The sequence below is a fragment of the Grammomys surdaster genome, unplaced genomic scaffold, assembly GCF_004785775.1.
Source record: "Grammomys surdaster isolate TR1022 unplaced genomic scaffold, NIH_TR_1.0 126679, whole genome shotgun sequence".
NCBI lineage: Eukaryota > Metazoa > Chordata > Mammalia > Rodentia > Muridae > Grammomys > Grammomys surdaster.
The window spans coordinates 2,772,572-2,787,189 of NW_021621467.1; the positions used below are offsets into that span (position 1 = coordinate 2,772,572).

General features: G+C 34.4%; 1 protein-coding gene across 2 annotated transcripts in view; it reads right to left on the reverse strand.

Moving 5' to 3' along the window:
• The window catches only part of Epha3 (EPH receptor A3), a 305,965-nt gene that overhangs the window by 129,230 nt on the left and 162,117 nt on the right, over positions 1-14,618 (reverse strand). The window lies entirely within an intron of this gene.

The window sequence follows — 14,618 nt, forward strand, 5'->3', positions numbered from 1 at the left end:
GAGAGAGAGAGAGAGAGAGAGAGAGAGAGAGAGAGAGAGAGAGAGAGAGTTCCTCTGTGTGTTTCTGAGTGTGTGCAGTGAACAAGGCTGCTACCAATAGGTAGGACAGAGAATCCCAAGCTTGTAGGGAATAAGATTTCTTGGAATTTGAATTCTCCTTCATTCACACTCTTGGTCAATGCCACCTACGAATCTAGACACTATCATGATGACGTCTCTTGTATTTGTTAGCCTCACTCCAATAGCGCATAGAAAACCTTTCTTCTTGCACTTTCCTGCACATTCCATACCAAAACACTGATTAATCATTTTATTTCTCAACTCTCCAAATCAATAAGAAAAATATTCCACTTTATTCTTGCTTTATTATTCCTATTCATTCGCCAGTTGTTGTTCATTCAAACAAACCCCTCTGGACAAACATAAGAGTACTCTTTGAGTTGTTAAATCCAAAGCCCTGTCTTTCATCAGTCTACTTGATGCTACACAACATTTGATTTTTTTCTCTATTCATCTTCATAGGCCTCAGAATTCTGCCTATTGACTCACTCCTCTCATTTTATTGTCCAGGCTCTGGGATGCTTCTCAGTATCTCCCTCTGGGAAATGTCACCCTGAGATTCTACTGTTAGGAAGTAATGCTTGAATACATTTACAGATAGTCTGGGAGAGTATTAATGATCTTCCAGAACTCTACATACAAGGTTGCTGAGCTTCACTTAAGCTATTATTTTCAGTTGCCTTTAAAAGGCACTTTTCGGGACTCTACAAATCTCAAGGCCTTATCACCAAAAACAAACAACTGTAGTATGGGCTAGGGCTTTGTGTATTTGCATATTTGTTCCCCTCAAAATTCTAAGTGACAAATTAGAAAATAAAATAATTCCTTTTCTGATTTTTTCATAAGTCATTTGTCTTACTCCTTCTCCTACTCCTGATAGAATTCTTAGCCAAAGCATTGTTCTCTGTATTCATATGCTCCCTAGACAGGATCTCTAGTGTTCTTGTATGCTTCCCTGGACCCTGCCCTAGACATTATCACCTTGACTTTCCAACCTGATGTTCAATTCCCAAGTCTCATGGTCCTAGTTGTCATCAATGCCTCTTTCAAACTTTCTTTTCACACTATTACAAGTAACTAAAAATATAGTGCCCGCTCCACAAAGAGGGCCTACAAAATTGAAGTGAAAATATTTCCATGTGAAAATGAACTAATTGTATAATCTAGCTAAACAGTATGCTTCCAAAATTTATTCTACTTAAAGTCAACTTTCAATTGCAGTAACTACCAAAAAATATTATAAATCATTAAGTCCATTTAAATTATATTTAACTTATGTGACCAAGATTATCCCACTAAAGAATGTATATGGGAGAAATTTAATATAAAAAAGACATGATGCTAATTTAACATACCAGGAAGATTACAAGTGTGGTTTTTTCTGTATTCTCTACTTAATGCAAATTTTTGAACAGTTAAACTCATTTGTTTCATATTGTTGCGGTCTATTAATCCTAAAAGCTGAATAATTAAAATCTTTACTTGTTATTAGGGTTATAAGAGATATAGCCCAGCAATTATGAACACTGACTACACATACATAGATCCTGAGTTTCATTCCTAGTATTCACTCGGTTCACAGTAATCCACAACTCCAGGTCAGGATATCTGGTGTTTTTTCTGGCTTTGGTGTACATCGGGTTTGGATGTGATACACAGACATCCATGCAAACAAAACATATGTACATTTAAAATACAAATAAATATATCTTTCAAAATCTTTTCAAGGTACTAGTATCATGTACAAAAAAATAAAACATAGTTTTAAACTTAAAGAGTTGGAAGTAAGGTAAATCTTGCATGAGTGAATCAAGATCCTACTAGATTCCACTGTTACTCAGCAAAAACCTCAGTGCCAAATATGTGATACCTCCTTATGTGTCATTGTTCAGGAAGGCGTTAGAAGCTTCTGAAATAACATGGGCTCTTGCTATCCCTCTTAGCCATCAGAGATGTATAACATAACCTTATTGTTGAGTACACTATACATTTTGATTATGTGGTACACAGAAATCAAGCTGGATAAGCTGCAGCTGATCTGAAAGGAGCCTATCTGCCTGCTAGATTTCACAGTGATGGGTAAGGACATGCAGGTTACTGGGAGGGAAAGGACAACAGTCTCACCTAGCTGTGGGTCCTAAGAACTATGAAACTAACCCACTTTGCAAGATGTACCCACTTGAGAAATAAGTGGTGTGACTATTATGGGTGCAAAAAAAAATCACTCTGTTATTTGCTCTGAGAGACACTCACTCCAATCGGAAAGAATCCGCATGGTTTTTAATTTATCAAGATTCCTCAAACCAAGTTAAAGCTAATAATTTGAACTTTTATATGCACAGTTTGACAATTCCTTACTTAGTGTTGCGTGCTAGAAATGCATGGTTTTCATGTTATGTATTCTGTGTGTACATTATAAGTAAACTTAGAAATAGGGCATAAGTAAACCTATTCAAAAGCCCGTAGCAAGGGAGATTTCAGTCTCTGGAACTGAGTTCTGTTTAACTGGGATTGCATAGTCTCAAATCTCCCTCTAAATATAAAAGTTTATACTTATAACAAATAATCGTTTAATCCTTAAACAGAGAAATTTCCTCTTTTAGTGAAATTCAACGAGTACACAGACATAAAGATTCACAATATGCTTAGAATAAACAATAGTTAAACTCTCATACCTAATAAAGATGCATGTACATCTCTTTCAAGGCTCAGAGATAATCGAATAGCAGAGGATGGAGATGTAGACATCTGTTACAAACACCATCTTCTAGACATTATACACCCATCCCACTTACAAACTGTTAACAATTGCATGTGCCAGGTCTGCATAAGGATGGATCCATTCATAGCCAAGCATACATGGAGGATCTATTCAATGGGACCTGCCCTCACTCTCACAATTTTCATGGAAAATCTTTGAGAAACAGAAATACATTGTTTTCAGTTGTGTACTCAATGCTAACACTAAACTCCTATGCACAGTCAAATTCAATGGTCACAAATGATCCTGATTAAACTACATAGGTCAACAAACAACCAAAAGTTATGAATTGAGGAAAAAGACATGTAGGTGGAAGGGCAGGTCAATAGTTGTGAGAAGAAGATTAGAGCATGTAAATAACAAATTCATATATATATATATATATATATATATATATAGAGAGAGAGAGAGAGAGAGAGAGAGAGAGACAGACAGACAGACAGACAGACAGAGAGAGAGAGACAGAGAGACAGAGAGAGAGACACAGAGAGAGAGACAGAGAGAGAGAGACAGAGTGAGAAAATTATATATACATACATATGTAAATAATATATAAAATAGATGAAAAACTTCTCTCTAGCTTTCATAGTGATAAAAAATGCTATCCAGTTTTCTGAGAGAGAAAAATATCATTGGTGATTTACCCAATTATGAACCCTAAGAACTGTGAAACCTAACTATTTAGAGAAGAAACTGAATTTCATATATATAATAAATGTTTAAAGAGCTAAATATTCTCCTTCTTAAGATATATCATTATTCTCTTGTTCATCTTGCTTTCTTTTATAAGTTGACAATTTTTATAATGTATTTAATTTTAGTTTCTGTGCATTGGTATGAGAGTATCAGATCCACAGAATGAGAGTTTCAAATAGTTTGGAGCTGACAAGTGGGTGCTCCGGTCATCTGGAAGAGCAGCCAGTACTCTTACCCACTAAGCTATCCCTCCAGCCCCTGATTTTGCTTTCTTTACTCTGTATTAAGTTTATGAACTTCCCATTCTTCAGTCAAGACCTTGTCTACTCAAAAATTTTGAGGCTTTCTCAAGACTGACATAGATACTTAGCAACTAAAAATTGTTTTCCCAATTGAAAATATCTTGACAACTTGGACATTTTTGATCCATAGTGGTATAGATTATTATAAATATAATGTCATTTTAGCTAATAAAACTTTCAAATGTAATATAAAATATCCAAAGCGATCTTTGAAAGGTATGTCAACCATCTTCAGTATGCTATGGAAATTTGAGTTTATCAAGCCTTTTCAAATCAAGGAGTCACTTGAACCAAATATACACAAATTGACTGCCCAATATTCAGTATGTGGTTTTCATGTATTTTAAATGTATGTGTGTTATGATTAAACTGGACCTATGTACCTATACAACATTTGTGTCTCACATACACCCTATATAGAAGACCCAAAGGCAAATTTACATAGCAGTTTTAATGCATACATTTGGACTGAGATAAGCTATATGAAAGGATTGATAGACTCATCTCCTTTTACGGTGCCAGTGCTCATATACAGGGCAAAGTATGTGGGATATGAGTAGATCAATAGAGACAAGAAAGAGGAACAAAGGGAGAGGAAAGGGAACAAAAAAAGTAATGACAGAGAAAAATAGCATATGGTTTCTATGTTATTCAGAATCTAAATTTAAGGTGTGTGTGTGTGTGTGTGTGTGAGCGTGACAGAGTAGAGAGAAAGAGAGTGAAAGAGAAAGAGTTAGAGAGACAGACAGACAGACAGACAGACAAACAGACAGAGTAAATCAGACTGTGAGAAGAGGAATGAGAAGAGTAAAAGTTAGGTGATTACGATCAGGACACTAATGTACCGATATGAACATCCCAATGAAAATAGCTAAAACCCTTAATAAAAACCTTTCCTTCCCTCAATTATCATGAATTTAGGCATGCCTATTAGCAAGTTAAATTTTTTTTACCTTGTATTAACATGTTTTGATGCCAAATTACTCTTCATTGAAATTTGATTTAAAAACCAGTTTGAAATATCTTTTAAAAAAAAAGATCATCATTGCAACATGAATCCTCAGTCTGAGCCTTCCTCCTCAATTATCACCAAGAGAAGCCCTGAACATTCCAATTCTGAAAGCCTAAGATTATGTCCAATTCTGAAAGCCTAACTTCCCAGTTGGCAAGTGTCCATTTGACAAATAGTGGAAGACACAGTATTCAGGCTAGCCAAAACCACAGTAGTGTTCTGATCAAATAGATCCAAACCCACAAGGCTTTTCTGAGTATTATTTACAATTCTGCTGTGAATGCATGGCTAGACTGAGCTTAAGCAAGTCAGCCAGGAAAAGCCAGGGTGTCTGATGATATATCAAACCCAAATTTTATATCATTAATTTTACTGCCATTATATAGCTCATATCTTTGTTTCCCAAAGGTCTGACCCAAAATTCAACAATAATTTGTCATTCCAAGCTTTAATATGTTTACTAAGTACTTTGGGGGAAACTTTCTTAAGGTGGGTAATATGGTAAAATTTAATTTTCTGAAAGCCATTGTTAACATGAAGCCCATTCTGACCACAAAGAAATATTTATGGAGTCACAGAACACCCTCTCCTTGGCTCTCATAGGAAACTTTAAGAGTTAGTGATCTTTAGTGATCTTGTCTTATTGTGATGTCCATTCTATTTATATAATTTAGTGACTAAGAGAAACTCAAAACTGTATAGTCATTAATGAAACGGATGACAAATCTAGGCACTGAAGTTGGACTTGTGGACCATTAGTTATACAGTCTGCACTTACAGAAAAATTACATTATTTCTCAAATTTCTCATCGGTGAAATAGGATTAACATGCTAATACCCTCATAACCTGATTGTAGATAGTAATCATTATTAAATATTGGGTCTAGAATACAGTGAGAAATCAAACCCTGGCCACAACGCTGATGACAACAGAGAAGTTTCTGTCAGAGTTTGGGCTGAAAGTTGAACTTGTTCAATCCTTCACTATTGTATACATTGAATCATAGTTGACTTTTCCTTTTCTGTACAACTCTGTCTTAGAAAATGAACCTTTCCCTAAAAATTCACTTTTGGCCTATATAATATGTTACCTAATATATTGTTGCTGATTTTTTTAAGGAAATACCCAAGTAGGTTCTTTTTCTCCAATATTCTTCTTTGAGGTAGAAGATAATGTCACCTAATTTGAATAAATATACCAGTGAGGAGTCTAGAGTAACACCCAAGGAAAGAGGTTGACACAGTTTACAGTGAAAATGGAAGAAAATGCCTCAATAACAATAGGTATCGTGGTGGTTTTTCTTTGATATACAAGAACCCCAAATATAGAGTAGAATGGTTTTCTTTTAAAAAGAAAGCATATTGGGGATATCTTTGAGAGATCTGAGGTAAGCCATTCATTTTATATGATACAAAAGTGGTAACACTGAGCATGCTTGTCTATGATTTCTTAAATAGCAATCTATTTGCCTTTCCTGTGTTATATATCATAGATGCAGGAAAATAGTAATGCCTGTTCTTTTATACTTCAAACTACAATGTATTAATAGAATGCAACAAGGGTTATAGATTATGGAAACTCTGTTATGGCATAGTTCATGATGTAGAATAATATTTTTTCTTGGCTGAATGATTTTCCATGAAATGAGAGTAATTTTCAAGTGCTGTGCTAAACACATCATATCACACAGTCCAAAATAAAAAGGCAGAGGAATTTATTATAAATGGAAAGCTAGTCATGATAAGAAGCAATGATAAAATAATTAAGCTTTCTGTAAAAATGGTAATTGTGTTGACTTGATATAGAAGAAATCTCTAAGAAAACCCATTATTCATGATACAAGAAATTGCATTGAGATGAAGTGAATAGCAATTGTTATGTGGACACAGTTTTAATCAGAAATAAAATTACAAAAAATCCACACAATGAATAATATTTTAATGTATTACTGGAGAAAATCTATATGAAAATAATAATAACATCCATTATTATAATGATGATTCTGGAAATTTTCAATAAATACTTTACAAATAGTTGTTTAGGATTCATCAGCAAAAAGAACAAAGAATACTAGTTGTGACAGGAGTCCATGTTGCATAGTTCAGTGGACAGGGTAAGGAGAGTGGGGGGAAGGAGTAGATACATGGTAAATATAATAAAATATATGCATCACATTACGTTTGATAAAATATAAATTACCATAGTAAAATGAAAACTTACATCTAAAATGGAATTCATAAATGTATGATAGGGGATATTGTGGAATAAAAAATTATTTGTCAATTATTTGAGGTAACTTATAAGAGGTATGAAGGTTATTTTATGCAGATACATGCAGAAGGATGACCATGGCTGAGTGTATAATAAAAGCAAATATCTAGGAGGAGCACACGCATGTTTGGGAACATCAATGGAAGCAGTGTCCCTGGAGTGGTGGGACTGATGGAGAAGGTATTAGCACTGTCAAATCAAGCAGTGCACAGAGTTCAGTCACTGGAAATTCTGTCTACTTTGCTGAGTAAATGGAAGTTCTGAGACTGGGTGTCTAGCAGAGAAGACAACAAACTGGCTCACTGAAGGATCCTGCCATGGTTTGAGAACATAAACACAAAAAGATAAGGCTGGCTTTAATGGAGGTCTAAACAGAGTCCATTTCCTAGAAGGGAAGAGGACATCTATTGCTAAATGTCTAAGTATAGTCCAAAAATGTATGAAAATGTAACAACAAACTTACACTGTTTCAAACAGAGTGGTTTGAATAAGTCTGCCCACCCAAGTGAGCAGTGGTAAGAGAGACCAAAGGAACTATGACGCTCTATCAGTGTCAAGGACCAACAGACTGTCACTCTAAACAAAAGTGGTGGTGGGGCAGTTGGTGTGTTTTGGGGGGGGAAGGGGGGACAAGTTCCATATTTTGACAGTTGAAAAGGAAGGACGAGTAGCTCCAAGCTGAAATCTTCACCAAAACACTCATCCTGGTATTTGGTGGAAACAAACATGGAAATGTGAAGTTGAAATTCACCTTAGTCACCATAGACATAAAACTCCATAGGCTCACACTGAGCTCTGTTTGCATGCATGTGGTGTGTGTGTGTGTATGTGTGTGTGTGTCTGTCTGTCTGTCTGTCTGTCTGTCTGTTTAACAAATATTACATTTTTCCTTACAACTAAAACAAACAAAAAATGTGCTTCGTTGTAAATGTCTTGAATATCCAATCCTGGTTAGTAAGAGCAATATTTTGTACTTGTTTGCAAGAATGTTCCTAAGGAGTTGAAATATTTTTCCAAAATATCCTTTAAATGTGCTCTCAGTTGTTCCTGCAATGCTTTTAAATAAGGAACTAGTAGTTATCGGCTGAGATATACAAATAATGAAAACTTAATATAGTTTAACAAACTATCTTTCTTCTTTCATTACCCATTGGTCCTCTTTTCTTTCTTCCCCTCTCAGCCTTCTCTTTCTCTCCTCTATTTTTGCCAGGTACCATGGCATGTGTCTCAAAATCACACTTTTCAGTCACAGAGAAATATATGTCCAGAAACTGTTTCCAGAAAGTGTTCTGAGGAGAAGCGTGACCATCAGACAGAAAGAACAGTTCCAGCAATCGTAATATGGAGAAGGAGCTAGAGAGCAAATGCCTATAACAAAGTATCTAAATACTCAGAAAGCAGTTTCAACGAAAACAAGAAGAGAACATCAGTTCAGTTGATGCGGTACCCAACTCTTACTAAACAGCTATTGTGATTAGAGCACGCATGAACATAGTTCCGAAATAGGAAGGGCACACGGAACATCAGAGCTAAGTAAACTGCAGTAAAGACAGGCTGAGAAGAGCTTTAGCGACGAAGACACATTCTTTGGTTCTATCTACGATTCCAGGTTCTGAAAATCAACATAACTTCGTGAATATTTTTCCCAATATCTAAAAACATGTGGAGAGAAGGCCATTAGAAAAAATAAGCAGTCACGGTCTACATGTAGAATGAATACCAGATGCTGCTCGGCACCCACATGCAGTATCTTTCACCACTTTGCCCCAACTGTAATTCTCTAATCATTTCCACCTATTCAGTTTTTCCTTCGCAGCTTTTCGTGAGTTGGGATCATGTCAAACTCCTCGAACAACATTAAATTAATTTTCTCAATGCTCATGAAAAAGCTACATGTTAAGCCCCCTTTTGCTTCTTTAGATTAACTATAAAACATAAACACAAAACGAGACAGCTATCAAAAGACAAAAGGTTATCAATGCAGGTAAAGAAATGTGTGTAAAACCCCCCATTGACATATAGAAGGATTTAGTTACAGCATAACTTATTTGACTATATATGGACTCAATAAATGATTCCAATTGTATATGTGTGGTACAACTGTTGTTTCATTTTGCTATGCTTCTACTGTGTTGTCCTAAGGTGTAAGATTCTCTGGAGCTGCAGTTACAGGCAGTAGTAGTTTATTCAATTTGTATGTTGAATACTAAACTTGGAACATCTCCAAGTGAAGTATATACACTTAACTGCTGAACCATATTTCTAGGATGAAGAATGTGATACGTTTTTAGTTCACTGAATTTACAGCCTTCTACTCATTTAACTGTTTATATTAGGATCCAGACAACTCAAATTATTCTGCGATTATGTTTACTGGAGATATTTTACATCTATTAGTATGTAAACTGAGGCATCAATCACTTGGCTTAGTTAATATGGGTCAATTTTATTGTTAAAAGGTACATTTATCAGTCGTTGATGTAGGATTGTATGAGTCACTGTTCTATGTGAGCAAAATAAATCTCCCTTTTATCAACAAATACAAAATTACTGCAACATTTCATGATCAGATTTTTAATATCAAAATTCCTTTGTCATATATAATTCTAAATTACTGGGGCACTTTAACAGAAGAAGTTGAAGCAAGAGGAGTCTCTACCTTTATCATATACACTGCAACTATAAGAATATATTTTAAAATATTTTTGCATACCATGAGAAACAATTTATGAATCATATGAAAACATTTCCCATGAGACTTTACTTTTGTGGCTCATTTAAAACCAAAACTGTATGTGATGCTTCATTTAGTGACTCACTGGAATTTTTTCAAGGTTATGTACTTAATTATCATAAAAATTAAAATTTCCTTTAGGAAGGAAATGTTTGTATTTTATTTATTTGCACTTCTCTATAGGTCCTGAGACATACTGTGGTACCATCATGTACACATGAGTCTCAGATAAATAACCAGACTCCTAATGGATAGTTGTGACAGAGAGAAACATGGTAGAATCTCTGGAAAGGAAGTATAGTTGTGTATGTGGAGACATGGATTTTGTACTTTACTGGGTATATTTCCTTCTTAAGAAACTGGCTTCACTGCACAGAATTTCCTTAATTAAAATAAATGGCTCATCGAATTGACTCAGTATATCTTAGTACAGAGGAGTTAAACATTGTGGTCAAGAACTTGAACCTTGAAGTGAGACACTGATGGGTGAAAACTGGTTGGCAACATATTATCTGATTTATATCGGCCAGCTGTCAGACAATGGACATAACTGTTGAAAGTATTAAGTGTGTCATCTATAAATAGATGTGCTTCTGGTGGTGCCAGGAACATAGTAACTTACCACCACGTAACATATACATCTCTTTTTCTGTTTCTGTTCTCTGTCTCTCCTCCCTGCTCTGTGTTGTATTTTCAATATGTGGAACTTTGAAAATAACGACAATGCTATAGAGATTCTTAAAAATAAATTATATTCATGTTAACTATAACTTGTTATGAAAGAAACTCATTTGTGTACCATATTATTTTTTCTGATAGAAAAATATGATAATTAGGGGGAAAAGACTTTATAAGATTTAGGCTTGAACGTAAAAGATTTACCGTGTGGCTGGCTTATGAACAAAGCTGAAGCAACCCATAGTAGGTGATAACATAATTTTATCTGGATCGGATTCAGGTAAATATTTAATATTAATAGTTTAAAATTCTTTTATGAATTTGAACTAGGTGTCCAACCATGATACATAGGGTTAGATAACAACCTTTTGCTTAAACTCAACAGAGAAAGTGGTGTAATAGGCACATAAACAGCAATTTTCCTGGGAAATGGCAGTTTAGATGGTAAATGAATGACTATGGGAGAAGCTGTTGCTTGAAAACATTATAATATGTTCCTTAAGGTTAAATAACAAATATTTATTTTATTTTTCTATTTCTTATACAATATTAGAATCTTTTTTCAATGATGTTTTGTTAGCGATGTGCCCGTCTCCCGATAGTATAATGATCTGGAATGAGAAACCAGACTCTAGAGTTAGATATACTAATGTATAAATGTCATGCTTAGCACTTTCTGTGTTACTGAGTAGAAGAATCTTACTAGCATCTTTATGTGTGAACACAGGCAATAGGAAAATCTCATAACACCTCTGGTTTGATGCAATCAAAGATAATAATCAAACTTATTATCTTTCAATTACTGTTACTGTATTGCAGTTCTCTTTTGTTCATTTATTTTCTTTTAAACTGAGGTCTCTGGGTGTTTCATTTACAATTGTCAGTATCAACATTGTTTTCATCAAAAATTTAATACCACTGGAGGTGTCTTTTTCTCATTGGTGCACACCATCTACCCTAACTATTGCTAATTTACACTATGCCACAACTCTTCCATCAGTTCTTTGTCTGCATCTCCTGTACCAACTCTTAGCTTTACATGGATAAGTAGTCTTTATATTATATACTAGCCTCATGCTTATTTCTTGTCATTCTTCTTCATGGTATTTATTTGAAAATGACTTACATCATCACATGACAACATTCCAAAATGTTAATGTTTATTGTACCTGTGTATGAAAATATAAACTTAAAATTTCTGAAGTGGGGGATTAAAATACTTCTTGGACATATTATTCTGTGTTGCTTTCTTACCAGAACGATTTATCAGTTTATAAAACATAACTTTATAAAATATAGTTTGCCATTAAAAACACTGCAACTAAATATCCCACTCTAATTGCCAAAGGAATTTATCAACAGTTCCACTTTCAGTGTGCAGAACACTCAGTAAATTCTATTAACCTCTTATAGTCAGAATTTACTTGGAAGTTTTTGACAATTTGTTAAGTTTAGTGGTGTCTATATGTTCCTTTCCAAAACAGGGTGAAGTTATATAGCTTACATGAACCTCATTTTTATACTATTGTCTCAGTGCTTGAATTAGAGACATGAGCCACCACACATGGTTTGTGTCTAAATCATTGATAAACCCCACACAGTTTAATGCCCTTAAAGATTATCTTTAGCACGCTTTTTTAGTTCCTAGGTCATTAGATTTTCATCACAAGTTACAATTACTTTTAAGAGATACTATTTCATATTAAAACGTAATTCTTCTAAGATGAAGTAACAAAAACTGGATTAAACATCCTGTTGTAAACAATCAAAATGAAATCAAGAAATGGCACACAAAAATACTTTAAACACAATTTTTCACTAACTGGATATCAGAAAACAACAATGTACCTTAAAACAAGGTAAATGACAATGGAAAAACCTTGTACATAACATTTTTATGGCTCAGATAATATTCTGTCTGTAACACAGGGGCAAGAAACCAAAGTAGAGCTTAGAAAATTGACAGAGATCATATACTAGAAGCAAAAAGAGAAGACTATAAATAGAAAGAAACCATAATATCTGCAAAAATTGTTTATTTGGATATCATCAGAATATTAGTCAACTCATGCTCAAGAAAACCATAGGAAAAATGTCTTGATTACTAGAAGCATCAGGGTTGGAGGAGGTTTCTTAATTATTGGTATTAAAATAAAAGGTTACTCTTTTGCTTGCTCTTTGGACTCGTGTCTTCCTATTGTGCTGCCTTGTCCAGCTTCAGTGTAGGGTTTTTACATTGTCTTTCTTTATTGTATTTTGTTTTGTGCTATTTGGCTGTTGTCTCTTGGAGGCCTGAACATTTCTGAAGGGAGACAGAAGGAGAAGGGTTTCAGGGAAGAGGGGAACTTGGACATGGTGGGGCTGGGAGGAGTGGAGAAAGGGAAAACTATGAACAGGGTATATTTTATGTGAGAAGCATATAGTTTAAAACAACAACAAAAATGGTTTTATTAACTAAATTAGAAAACATCAAGAGTCATGGTGCACTGGGTACACAGAGATTTGTCTCCTAAGTAGTTAGCAATGATCAGACCTTGAATAAGTATGACACTTATACAATGAAGTAAATCTAAAGAAACCAAAGCTTCTGAGAAAAAAACTGTTTCTTAATAAACCGATGATGTCTCACTGCAAAGCTAAATGATTGGAATACAGAACTATCCAACACTTGAAAACTAAAAATGGTAAATGTCAAATGAAAAATAATATCCTACAGCACAATATCCTTCTGACAGAAAAGGATCATCAATTGAAGTCAGCTCAGAGTTTTGGTAGATATTAGGGATAACAGACTGAATGAGAAATGTTTCCCATATGTGCAGGGATTTGAGTAATTGGTACTCAGGTGGCAGCACTCTTTGGACACTGTTTGGGAGGTTCACCTTGTACAAGGAAGTAAATCACTGGTTGCAGATTTTGAGAGTTTAGAGCCTCATCCCATGTCCAGTGTTTCCTCTGCTTGTGTTTACGGTAAAGAGAACTCTGAGCTTCCTGCTAGATATTATTATGGATTTCTCTTTGGAACTGTAAGTCAAAATTAATTTTACTTTCCCTTAGTTAAGTTGACCCACAGTGTTTTATTATATCAACAGAAAATTAGCAAATGCAGAGGTCTAAAGATTACATGCTTAGAACGATTAATTTAAAAATGACCCAAGTGCTCTCTTTCACTATAAATGGAGAAGATACAAAGACAGAACCAATATTGTGAAATTGGTTAAAAGTTACTATAAGCAATTTGAAAATACATTAAGTAAAATTGTTAGTGAGTTAACACAATGATGAAAAGTAACCATGAACTTCCACACAAAACAATAAAAGCTTCCTTAATTTTAAAAAACATTATGAAATGTAAAGAAAATTCACAAGTGTCAATACATTACATTATATCACTATAACATAGTCATTGTAGTTTTCAACTCAGTGAGGCAATATTTGAACAAATACGTTTCCACAAAAGAACAAAGATAATTTAGTGAAGAAAGGACAATCAACTGAAAAAAGTTCTGAAACAAATATGCATTTCAAAAGAGTCATAGTTCTTAATATATAATAAAAATTCACTCAATGAGTCATAGACTTCATTTTGTTAGGTAGAGAATGCACATAAGCAGTGAAAATGGAACTCTGGCAGACAGCTTACAGGGTATCAACAATGCTTTTCAATCTCTGGGTCATGAGGTTTTTGGGGATGGAAAGAAAATTTCAAACGGAGTGTCTAAAATGATCAGAAAGCATGGCTATTTATACTAATATTCATAACAGTGGCAACATTACAATTGTAAGTGGCAACAAAAATAATGAAAAAAAAAAGAAATAAATTGGTTAATGGATGGGGAAAAATATATGGAGTGAAGACACACAGACTTGGAAAGACAGATATTTCATCTTATTTCTTATTTGTTTTTCCTACCCCTGATTCCTTTTTTAAAAATATGTTTAATTTGGTGTACATATAGAAGCCAGATAATTAAAAATAGGCTCTTAGTGGAAGGTCCAATAAGAGAGATGAAAATAAAAGAAGAGAGAAGAAAACCATGAGAGAGAGAGAGAGAAAGAGAGAGAGAGAGAGAGAGAGAGAGAGAGAGAGAGAGAGAGAGAGA